This window comes from Pan troglodytes, chromosome 10, assembly GCF_028858775.2.
Source record: "Pan troglodytes isolate AG18354 chromosome 10, NHGRI_mPanTro3-v2.0_pri, whole genome shotgun sequence".
NCBI lineage: Eukaryota > Metazoa > Chordata > Mammalia > Primates > Hominidae > Pan > Pan troglodytes.
Window position 1 is genome coordinate 76,601,264 of NC_072408.2, and position 12,624 is coordinate 76,613,887.

At 36.2% G+C, this 12,624-nt stretch overlaps 1 protein-coding gene across 1 annotated transcript in view; it reads left to right on the top strand.

Annotated features, from left to right (window-relative positions):
- The window catches only part of MYRFL (myelin regulatory factor like), a 140,521-nt gene that overhangs the window by 37,713 nt on the left and 90,184 nt on the right, over positions 1–12,624 (top strand). The gene's annotated exons all lie outside the window — the stretch shown is intronic.

Genomic DNA, 12,624 nt, shown 5'->3' on the forward strand with positions numbered 1-12,624 from the left:
CAACTAAGTTGTCAAATTCATCAGCATAAAGTTCTTCATATTCACTTATACTTTTAATGTCTGTAGGATCTATAGTGATGATTCACTTGTTGTTCTTGATGTCAGTAACTTGTCTTTTTTTTTTTTCTTGGTTAATCTGACATGAAGTTTATCAGTTTTCTTAATCTCTCAAAGTACCAGCTTTTGGTTAAAGTTAAAATTCTTACTTTTTGTATTCTATTTCATTGATTTCTGCTCTTATTTTCTGGTATTAATATAGGCACTCTGGCCTTTTTTATTTTTAATTTACATCTACTGAAGTTCAAATTTTTGTATAAATTTCTGAGTTTTGACAAGTTCATAGTAATATAACCACTACCATTATCATAACACACAACACTGAAAAATTTCCCTATGCCATTCATTTGTGATCAGACTCACCATCTACACTGTCCCCTGGTAACCACTGGTCTGTTTTTTGTTGCTATGGTTTTGATTTATTTCAGAATGTGACATAAATGAAACCATACAGTATATAACACTTTGAGTCTGCCTCCTTTCATTTAGCATAATGTCTTTGATCAATATTTCATTCCTTCTTTGTTACAGAGAAAGATACCTTTAAGTGATTATAACAGCTTGTTTAGCCATTTTATCTGTTCAAGGACATTTGAATTATTTCCAGTTTTGGCAATTGTAAATCATGCTTCTATAAATATTTATGTATGGGTTTTTGTGTGATCAATAGTTTAAATTTCTCTATGATAAATACTTAGGATAAGAACTACTGGATCATGTTGTAAATGTAAGTTTAACTGTAAAAATATCCACATTTTTAGAGTGGTGGTGCCACTTTGTGTTGCTAGCAATGCATGAGATATCCAATTGCTTCTCTTCGTTGCCAATTCTTGGGTATTATGAGTTTAAAATTGTTTTTATTATAGCCATTCTAATTGGTTTGTAATGACATACCATGTATTAATGTGCATTTTTCTAATAACTAATGATGTTGAACATCATTTCATGTACTAGTTCACCATTTATACATTTTCTTTGGTGAAGTGTTAATTCAAATCTTTTGCCCATTTTTAAAAATTGAGTTTGTTTTCTTTAAGTTTAGAAAAACTTTTAGATATTCTGGATATAAAAAGTTTGTTAGATATGTTATTCATGAATATTTTCTCCAAGTTTGTCGTTTATGTTTTTATAATCTTAACAGTGTTTTTCTCAGAGCAAAAGTTTTAATTTTGATGATGTCCAATTTATTGAATTTTTCTTATATGACTTACGGTTTATAGCTAAGAAGTATAGACTTTACCTAATCCAAGTTCCCAAAGATTTTCTTTTAAAAGTTTTATAGTTTTATATTTAGGTCTATGATCCATTTTGATTTTTTTTTGTAAAAGGCTTGAGATACAGATTTATATTAGTTTCTTTGTATGTGGATGTCCAATTATCCTGGAATCATTTGTTAAATAACTTTCTTTCATTAAATTACCTTTGCACAGTTGTAAAAAATCAATTGACAAAATATATGTGGGTCTATTTCTAGACTCTTCATTCCTTTCCATTGATCCACGTGCCTATCATTTTGCCAACACAACATTATCTTGATTACTGTACATGATCTTTATTACTGTACACAGGCACTTTATTATAAGCCTTAATATAGTGTAAGTCCTCTGAATTTTTCTTCTGTTTCAATATTGTCTTGGTTATTCTAGTTTCTTTGACTTCCCACATAAACACTAGAATTAGCTTGTCAATATTTAAACAATTCTTCTGGGATTTTGATTAAAATTTTATTAAACCTAGTGATCTATCTAAGGAGACTTAACATTCTAACAAAATTGAGCCTTCCAATCTATGAACATGGTATATCTATTTATTGAGGGCTTCTTTGATTTCTTTCATCAGTGTTTTATAGTTTTCAACATAAAAATACTGCACATATTTTCCTAAATATTTCGTGTTCTTCTTTGAACATCATGTTTTTTTTTCAATTTTTAGTTCCAATTATTCATCATTAGTATATGGAAATATTGATTTTCATATATTGGGTTTATAATCTTAATTAAGTCATTTATTAGTTCTAATAACTTTTTAAAATATATATTTCTTGGGATATTCTATGTTGAAGGTCATGTCATCTGCAAATTGAGACAGTTGTATGTCTTTCTTTTCAAACTATATATCTTTTGACACTTTCTTGCCTTGCTGAAGTAGGTAAGACCTGGGTATAGTATTGAATAAAGAAATAGTGAGACTAGACATATTTGCCTTGTCCATGACCTTGGAGGGGAAGCATTTAGTTTTTATCATTAAGTGTAATGTTAGTGATACTTTTTTTTTAACCATGCCCTTTATTTGCTTAAGGAGGTTCTCTTCCACTGTTAGTTTGCTGATAATTTTTATCATAAATGGATGTTGAATTTTGTCAATTTTTTTCTGTATTTATTGATTATATGTTTTTTCTTCCCATCTGTTAATATAATGGATTACTTTGCTTAGTTTTTGACTATCGAACTGCCTTGTATTCCTGGAATAAACCTCAGTTAATTGTGATATGTTATCTTTTGATACAATGCTGGATTCAATTTGGTAAAATTTTGTTGAGCATTTTGCATCTATGTTTATAAGAATATTGATCACAGTTTTGTTTTTTTATATTTTATTTTTTCTGGGTTTGGTATCACAGCAACTATACCCTTCTAAAATTCGTTGGGAAATTCCCTCACTTAAATTCTCTGGATGAGATAGTGTAGAATTGGATTTATTTCTTGCTTAAATGTTTGGTAGCATTAATCAGCAAAATAATCTGTTCCTTTGCTTTGTTGGAGGGTCTTAAATACAAATTTAATTTATTTAGTAGATTCAGGGCTATTTATGGTATCTCATTCTACTTAAGTGAGTTAGCTTGTTTTACTTTTTTCCCAAGGAATTGATCAATGTTATCTAAGTTGTTAAATTTATGGCCATAGAGTTATTCATAGTATTTTTTATTAACCTTTTAATCTCTGAAGAGTCTGTAGTGATATTCCCTCTTTTGTTCTTCATATTGGTAGTTTGTTTCTTTTTTTCTTTTCTCCTTAATCAATGTGTACATTTATCAATTTTGTTGATTGATTCAAATAGGTAGCTTTTGATGTCATTGATTTTCTCTATTGTGTTTGTTTTCAATTTCACTGACTTCTACTCTTATCTTTATTATTTTGTTCCTTATGCTTAATTTGGGTTTAGTTTGCTCTTATTTTTCTAGTTCTTTAGAGTGGAAAGTGAGTTTGTGATTTGAGGTTAATCTTTGTTTTCTGATTTAAGCATTCAGTGCTGTACATTTCCCTCTATATGTGGCTTTAGCTGCCTCACTCAGTTTTTGATATACTATATATATATATATTTTTCAGTTCAAAATACTTTCAAATTTCTTTTGAGAAATTTTATTTGACTTTCTTTGACTCATGGGTTGCTGGAAATGTATTACGTAACTTCCAAACGTTTGGAAATTTTCCATATATTTTTCTGTGACTGGTTTCTAGTTTAATTCCATTATGAACAGAGAACATCCTTTGTATGATTTCAAATTTTGTTAAGGTTTGCTTTATGACCCAGAATATGATCTATCTTGGTGAATGTTACGTATGCACTTGGAAGAATGCTCACTGTGCTGTTGTTGGATAGTATTCTATAAATATCAGTTAGGTCAAGTTGGTTGACATTCTTGTTCAGGTCTTCTATATCCTTGCTGATTGCTTTCTACTAACTTTATCTACGACAGTGACAGAAATGTTGAAGTCTTCAAGTGTGATTGTGGATGTTTCTACTTCTCCATCAGTTCTATTGGATTTTGTGAAAGCATAATTGTATTGAATTGAAAAGTTATGTGGTAAAGTGCAAACACATTTAGTACTGTTTTGTCTTTCTGGTGAACTTAGTCTTTTATCAGAGTGATGTTCCTTTTTATCTCCTTTTTCTTTTCTCAAAAGAAGACATTTATGCAGCCAAAAAACACATGAAAAAATGCTCATCATCACTGGCCATCAGAGAAATGCAAATCAAAACCACAATGAGATACCATCTCACACCAGTTAGAATGGCAATCATTAAAAAGTCAGGAAACAACAGGTGCTGGAGAGGATGTGGAGAAACAGGAACACTTTTACACTGTTGGTAGGAATGTAAACTAGTTCATCCATTGTGGAAGTCAGTGTGGCAATTCCTCAGGCATCTAGGAAGTCTATTTGGTCCAATATTCTGAAGTCTATTTGGTCCAATATTAATCTAGCCACTGCAGCTCTCTTTTTTTTTCTTTTCTTCAACTTTTATTTTAAGTTCAGAGGTACATATGCAGGATGTACAGACTTGTTACATAGATAAACGTGTGCCTAGGTGGTTTGCTGCAAGGATCATCCCATCACCTAGGTATTCAGCCCAGCATCCATTAGCTATTCTTCCTGATGCTCTCCATCTGCCCCCAACACCTGGGCTCCCCAACAGGCTCCAGTGTATGTTGTTCCCCCTTGTGTTCATGTGTTCTCATAATTCAGCTCCCACTTATAAGTGAGAATATGTGGTGTTTGGTTTTCCATTTCTGCGTTAGTTTGCTGAGGATAATGACTTCCAACTCCATCCATGTCCCTGCAAAGGACATGATCTCATTCCTTTTTATGGCTGTATAGTATTCCATGGTGTATATTACCACACTTTCTTTATCCATTCTATCATTGATGGACATTTAGGTTGATTCCATGTTTTTGCTATTGTGAATAGTTTTGGCTCTCTTTTGATTAGTGTTTTTGTTATATATCTTTTGCCATCCTTTCATTGTAACCTATATATATCAAATTAGTTTTTTTATTCAGCATATCATTGGGTATTTTTCCCTATCTAATTGGACAATTTCTGTCTCAACTTAGACAATTTATATTTAAATTAATTATTGATATGTTTGGATTTGAGTCTATCTTTTTCTTTTAAAAAATGTTCATCCCCTGTGCTTCTTGTACTTCTTTTCCCCCTTTCCTGCCCTCTTTTAAATTGTTTGAAGATTTTTAGTATTCCATCTTAATATATTGATTGCCTTTTAAACTCTTCATATAGATTTATTTTCTTTTTTTATTTTATTATTGTTATACTTTAAGTTTTAGGGCACATGTGCACAATGTGCAGGTTAGTTACATATGTATACATGTGCCATGCTGGTGTGCTGCACCCATTAACTCGTCATTTAGCATTAGGTATATCTCCTAAAGCTATCCCTCCCCCCTCCCCCCTCCCCCCACCCCACAACAGTCCCCAGAGTGTGATGTTCCCCTTCCTGTGTCCATGTGTTCTCATTGTTCAGTTCCCACCTATGAGCGAGAATATGCAGTGTTTGGTTTTTTGTTCTTGCAATAGTTTACTGAGAATGATGATTTCCAATTTCATCCATGTCCCTACAAAGGACATGAACTCATCATTTTTTATGGCTGCATAGTATTCCATGGTGTATATGTGCCACATTTTCTTAATCCAGTCTATCATTGTTGGACATTTGGGTTGGTTCCAAGTCTTTGCTATTGCGAATAGTGCCGCAATAAACATACGTGTGCATGTGTCTTTATAGCAGCATGATTTATAGTCCTTTGGGTATATACCCAGTAATGGGATGGCTGGGTCAAATGGTATTTCTAGTTCTAGATCCCTGAGGAATCACCACACTGACTTCCACAATGGATGAACTAGTTTACATTCCTACCAACAGTGTTAAAGTGTTCCTGTTTCTCCACATCCTCTCCAGCATCTGTTGTTTCCTGACTTTTTAATGATTGCCATTCTAACTGGTGTGAGATGGTATCTCATTGTGGTTTTGATTTGCATTTCTCTGATGGCCAGTGATGATGAGCATTTTTTCATGTGTGTTTTGGCTGCATAAATGTCTTCTTTTGAGAAGTGTCTGTTCGTGTCCTTCGCCCACTTTTTGATGGGGTTGTTTGGTTTTTTCTTGTAAATTTGTTTGAGTTCATTGTAGATTCTGGATATTAGCCCTTTGTCAGATGAATAGGTTGTGAAAATTTTCTCCCATTTTGTAGGTTGCCTGTTCACTCTGATGGTAGTTTCTTTTGCTGTGCAGAAGCTCTTTAGTTTAATTAGATCCCATTTGTCAATTTTGGCTTTTGTTGCCATTGCTTTTGGTGTTTTAGACATGAAGTCCTTGCCCATGCCTATGTCCTGAATGGTAATGCCTAGGTTTTCTTCTAGGGTTTTTATGGTTTTAGGTCTAACATGTAAGTCTTTATTCCATCTTGAATTAATTTTTGTATAAGGTATAAGGAAGGGATCCAGTTTCAGCTTTCTACATATGGCTAGCCAGTTTTCCCAGCACCATGTATTAAATAGGGAATCCTTTCCCCATTGCTTGTTTTTGTCAGGTTTGTCAAAGATCAGCTAGTTGTAGATACGCGGCGTTATTTCTGAGGGCTCTGTTCTGTTCCATTGATCTATATCTCTGTTTTGGTACCAGTACCATGCTGTTTTGGTTACTGTAGCCTTGTAGTATAGTTTGAAGTCAGGTAGCATGATGCCTCCAGCTTTGTTCTTTTGGCTTAGGATTGACTTGGCGATGCAGGCTCTTTTTTGGTTCCATATGAACTTTAAAGTAGTTTTTTCCAATTCTGTGAAGAAAGTCATTGGTAGCTTGATGGGGATGGCATTGAATCTATAAATTACCTTGGGCAGTATGGCCATTTTCACAATATTGATTCTTCCTACCCATGAACATGAAATGTTCTTCCATTTGTTTGTAACCTCTTTTATTTCATTGAGCAGTGGTTTGTAGTTCTCCTTGAAGAGGTCCTTCACGTCCCTTGTAAGTTGGATTCCTAGGTATTTCATTCTCTTTGAAGCAATTGTGAATGGGAGTTCACTCATGATTTGGCTCTCTGTTTGTCTGTTATTGGTGTATAAGAATGCTTGTGATTTTTGTACATTGATTTTGTATCCTGAGACTTTGCTGAAGTTGCTTATCAGCTTAAGGAGATTTTGGGCTGAGACAATGGGGTTTTCTAGATATACAATCATGTCATCTGCAAACAGGGACAATTTGACTTCCTCTTTTCCTAATTGAATACCCTTTATTTCCTTCTCCTGCCTGATTGCCCTGGCCAGAACTTCCAACACTATGTTGAATAGGAGTGGTGAGAGAGGGCATCCCTGTCTTGTGCCAGTTTTCAAAGGGAATGCTTCCAGTTTTTGTCCATTCAGTATGATGTTGGCTGTGGGTTTGTCATAGATAGCTGTTATTATTTTGAGATACGTCCCATCAATACCTAATTCATTGAGAGTTTTTAGCATGAAGGGTTGTTGAATTTTGTCAAAGGCCTTTTCTGCATCTATTGAGATAATCATGTGGTTTTTGCCTTTGGTTCTGTTTATATGCTGGATTACATTTATTGATTTGCATATGTTGAACCAGCCTTGCATCCCAGGGATGAAGCCCACTTGATCATGGTGGATAAGCTTTTTGATGTGCTGCTGGATTCGGTTTGCCAGTATTTTATTGAGGATTTTTGCATCAATGTTCATCAAGGATATTGGTCTAAAATTCTCTTTTTTGGTTGTGTCTCTGCCCGGCTTTGGTATTAGGATGATGCTGGCCTCATAAAATGTGTTAGGGAGGGTTCCCTCTTTTTCTATTGATTGGAATAGTTTCAGAAGGAATGGTACTGGTTCCTCCTTGTACCTCCGGTAGAATTCGGCTGTGAATCCATCTGGTCCTGGACTCTTTTTGGTTGGTAAGCTATGGATTATTGCCGCAATTTCAGAACCTGTTATTGGTCTATTCAGAAATTTATTTTCAGTGGTAACTCGAGGGACAACAGTCTACATACCTAACCTCTTGCAGTCAATTTAAAGATATTTTACCACTTCACATGAAAAGTAGAAAGCTTATAGCCATAAAAGTCCCATTTCTCTTTCCCTTTTATATTGTAGCTATCATGTGTATTGCATCTATATATATTTAAAACTCTATGAGACAATGCTATAATCTTTGGTTTCAACACTCATGTATATGTTGAGGAACTTAAGAGAGAAAAAGTAGGCTATTACATTGACCCAAGCATTTACCATTTTTGTTGGTCTTCTTCATTTGGGAAGTTCCACAATTCTTTCTGGCATCATTCTTCTTCCACCTTAGGAACTCCCTTTAGAATTTCATTTAGAGCAGATTTGTTGGTGATAGATTTTCTTAGTTTTCTTCCACTGAAAATGTCTTTATTTCAACTTCATTTTTAAAAGACATTTTTGCTGAATATGAAATACTTGGTCATTAGAGTTTTTTCCTCCCACAGCATTTAAAAAATGTTGACCCACTGCCTTCTAGCCTCCATGGTTTCTGATGAAAAATAAACAGCTATTTGAATCATTGTTCCCTTGTATGTAATACATCATTTTTCTCCATCTGCAAGATATTTTCTTTATCTTTGGTATTCAGCAGTTTGATTATATGTTTCTAGGTATGAGCCTTTTTTTATATTGTACTGCTTGGGATTTGCTCAAATTCGAATCTGTAAATGTATAGTTTTGACCACATCTGGGAAATTTGTAGCCATTGTTTTTTAACATTTATTTTTCTTTACCAGTGTCTTTCTTTTTCCCTTCTAGAACTCCAAGAATGCAAATGTAAGACCTTTGATATTTTGCACAGGTCACTGAGGCTCAGTTTATTTTTTTTTTTTCAATCTTTTTTCTCTCTGTTGGTTATATTGGATAATTTCTATTGATTTGACTTTAAGTTCACTGATTCTCCTCTGTCACTGTCATCTCCATTCTGTTATTGAGCCCACCTCAGCATACCTGCAAATGCCCCTACCCTCCTAAGACAGAGAGTGAAACCAGGCCTGAATCCTCAATAGTAGTGGAGAAACCTGTATGCAGATATTTCTGGTACCTGGCTCTTATTACTCTCTGCCAAGAGAAACTTCCTTGGCAACAAACTGTGGGAAGAAGGTGAGTTCAACATTTTTCAAGGAAGTTACACACACACACACACACACACACACACACACAGAGCTAGTAGGTTGCCAAATGTCTGAGCCCACACTCTGAGCTGGCTGTTCTGTGCTAGGCGCTGCATGGGCTGAACTCAGATCCTAATTGCCCCTGTGCCTGCCCTCCCATTCCTCTCACTACATCCCAGTAACTTGTATGAATTGTGGACAATGGATATATCCTTTTCTCTGACCTGGAAGCAACCTGCCAAAAGTTGTATAGTCTCTCTCCTCTTAAGTGTCTTCTCCTAAAGCGAATGTTCCGCTGATTCCACCTGGGTTCTGTATAATCATCTAGACTACCTTTTATAACTAACAGAAAGACCTTTAGCTGTTTAGAAGGAAAAGTGAACAAAGGTCTTCATCAAAGAGCTGTCTTTTACAGGGATGGAAATGTGTGATACCATTCCTTGTCCATCATAATGGTCACAACCAACACTCCTATAACAAAAGACAGGCTAACAAGAGAAAAGCATAAACAATTTACTTAATTAAAGTTTTATGTGATGCAGGAGTCTTCAGAAATGAAACCCAGAGACTCAGGGAAAACTATTTTTATTTTTATGCTTGGGTTCAATGAGGAGTGAACAGCTGTGTAGAAATGTAAGTGGACAAAAGGGTGTGATCTAATGGTAATAGACTGAGGGAGGAAACCCAGCAGGGTCTGTTCAGATTTTTCTTGGCTTCTCTGTGTAGCATTGCTTCTTCCAAGGTATGAGGTAGGGTCTCTTTGGAATGAGAGTCCCCTTGGAATGAGACAGAAGGGAGAGAGTGACTTTTCTGGGTTTTATGGCTCGCTTTATGGGGAGGAGTTCTAGTATCTATGAACCATCTTGGGGAAGAAGAATTATGGTTTCTGTGATTTGCTCTGAGGGAGAAAAGGGGGTGAGAGACAGGAGGACAGGGGAAGGCCAGAGAGACCTTGCTTCTGAGGCCCTTCCAGTCTCCTTCATTTCAAAGTACTCAGCATGCCAAGGCACCATATTTTGGGGTATTGTGTTCTGAGCTACCTGGGAGGTCTGAAATCTGCCTTATATTTTAGTCTCCATGATAATAATGGTCCTTCCTACCAGACCAGAAATATCTACCCATAGGCTTCCCCCTTGCTATTGAGATTCAGGACTGGTTTGCCCAAGAGGCTTCACTCTCTACCTTTGAGGTGGGTGATGGGGCTTGCAGGTGAAGTAGAAGAGGAAGTTACTATTGCTGAGCATTTACTAAGTGTTGGGCATTCTTTGCACTTCATATATTCACTTATTTAATTATATATTTGATGTAATACATCTCGTTCTCTTAACTCTTCCAAATAGGTATATTATCTATGTTTTACAGATGGGGAGGATAAGGTGCAGAGAGGTTAAGTAACTCTCCATAGGTCAATACGTGGCAAAGCTGAGATAAAAATCTGCCTGGCTCTAGAAACATGCCTTTTCTTCCACATGAAGCTTTTAGATTAATTGATATTTTAAAGGAATGTGAATCTCAGGGAAATACATGAAATGTGTCTAAAATTATCTACCAAATGGTGTGACTCAGAGTAGATCCGAGCCATAGTTCATAAAGATTGTCAGAGTTCACGTTCATTAAAGGAGAGCCCTATGATCAGATAACCTGTCATTACTTGATTAAAAAAATGCTCAGATGCATGCAGTTAAGTGGAACTGCAATAAAATCTCAGTGAGAACAAGCAGAAACATGGCTAGTCCATGACCGCAGGGACACTGGGCTAGTTCAATGATCATTAGATCTGTACAACCTGTTCAAATACTCCAAGTTTTAAGTATTGCTAAATACCAGGGTCTTTATGCAGGTTAGTTTCATTTCATAGTTTCATATCACAACAGCACTGGGATGCAGGGTTTTTGTTTTGTTTTGTTTTGTTTTGTTTTTGCCTGGGTACTAGAGGTGGGATTCAGACCTGGGTTTACTACAAATCATGTTACTTCCCCTCTACCATATTGCCTACAATGTGTGTCTTCTAAAGATATCAGTGTCAACCCTTTATCTCAAAAACCTAAGAGACCATTGGGCTGCAAAATTTCTGAGAGCTAGCTGAAATCTCATAGGCAGATTTTCAGATCTTAAATATATTAAAACATTGCATTATTGGCCTTATGAAAAAGGACCAAATGCTCTATGAAAAACTTGTCCCATTAGATGCCGTGAGGAAAAATGTTCCATGGTCAGTAAATTAGCTTGTGACTCACTGGCTTAAACAAAATTACGTGAGTGTTTTTACTGCAGGACTTCTCAGTGCCTTTAATGTGCTAATGTGCAACTAGGGAAGAGAAACGGAATGAAGTGTTCCTCAAACTTATTTGGCCATGGGCCCCATTTGGGACGCATTATTCATGTATGAACATGTATAAGGCATATATGCAGAGCTGAGGGCCGTCCTGTCAACATGTGAAGGTTTCTGTAAATTGCCCTTAACTCTTTATTTCCTTATGTGGTAGAGTTTGGGTTAGTTGTCTGCTTAGGAGGAGCAGGCTGAGGTCCTCTCTGATTTCCTAGGTTAGCCAGACAGTTACCCACTTGGTACACAGTTGAGCTACGGTGGTGGGACATACTAGGAATTGTCCAGGTATGCAATGCTGCTTTGAGAGAGGGAGATTGGAGAGACTTAGGGGAAGAATAAAACCCTGAAATTGCAATGAAAAAGGGCAAGAAGTGTTACATGCATGTGTGTGTAGAGAAGGCAAGGGTCTAGAAAAGAGACTAGTAAATCTTCAAGACAGGCTAAATTAATGCAGTTTGGTTTGAGTCAGGGTGCTTAGTAGGGGTAGATAAAATGAGCTTTAGCCTTTGAGATCTGGTATAAGGGTAGGAGGGAACTAGCTGAGGACACTGGTGTTTGAATAGGGGACGTCACAGGAGGGGAAACTTAGAGACGTGTTATATCTGTGAAGGAATCAACTGCAGGTTTCATTTTATTTCGTTCTAATGTTTGAGCTTAAGCATCTAATATTATGGGTTTAACTTAGGACTTGGCTTATTGGGTTTGGATGGCAAGATGAATTAGGAGTCAATTACCAGCTGCATGTCTTGGTTCTGCCATCACTATAGTGGGGTTGATAAGCTCTACTGTGATGTTTCAAAAGGGAGTGAGAGAGTACGTGCAGTTCTGTGAGAAGAGCTTGTTAAAGACTATTTGAGTTCAGTGACTGGTTTGACTTCTGAGTTCAAACTGATATAATAAGAGAAAGCCTGAAGAAGAAGACTGGGCTAACACATTATCTGATACTCCTTGATTCTAAGGATATCTGTGCCAGATGAAACGACCTATAATAATAAGTAATTTTATTAGAATGGTCTGTATTTAAAATACCCTGTTATTTCGAGGATAAACTCTGGTGGTAGACCATCTGACTCCAGCTCGACTAACTGCCAGATGAATAATCATGAGTGAATTGTTTAACCTCATCAAGCCTCGGTTTCTTTCTTTTTTCTTTTTTTTTTTTTTGAGACGGAGTCTCGCTCTGTTGCCCAGTCTGGAGTGCAGTGGCACAATCTTGGCTCACTGCAGCCTCCACCTGCCAGGTTCAAGCAATTCTCCTGCCTCAGCCTCCCGAGTAGCTGGGACTACAGGTTTGCGTCACCATGCCTGGCTAATTTTTTT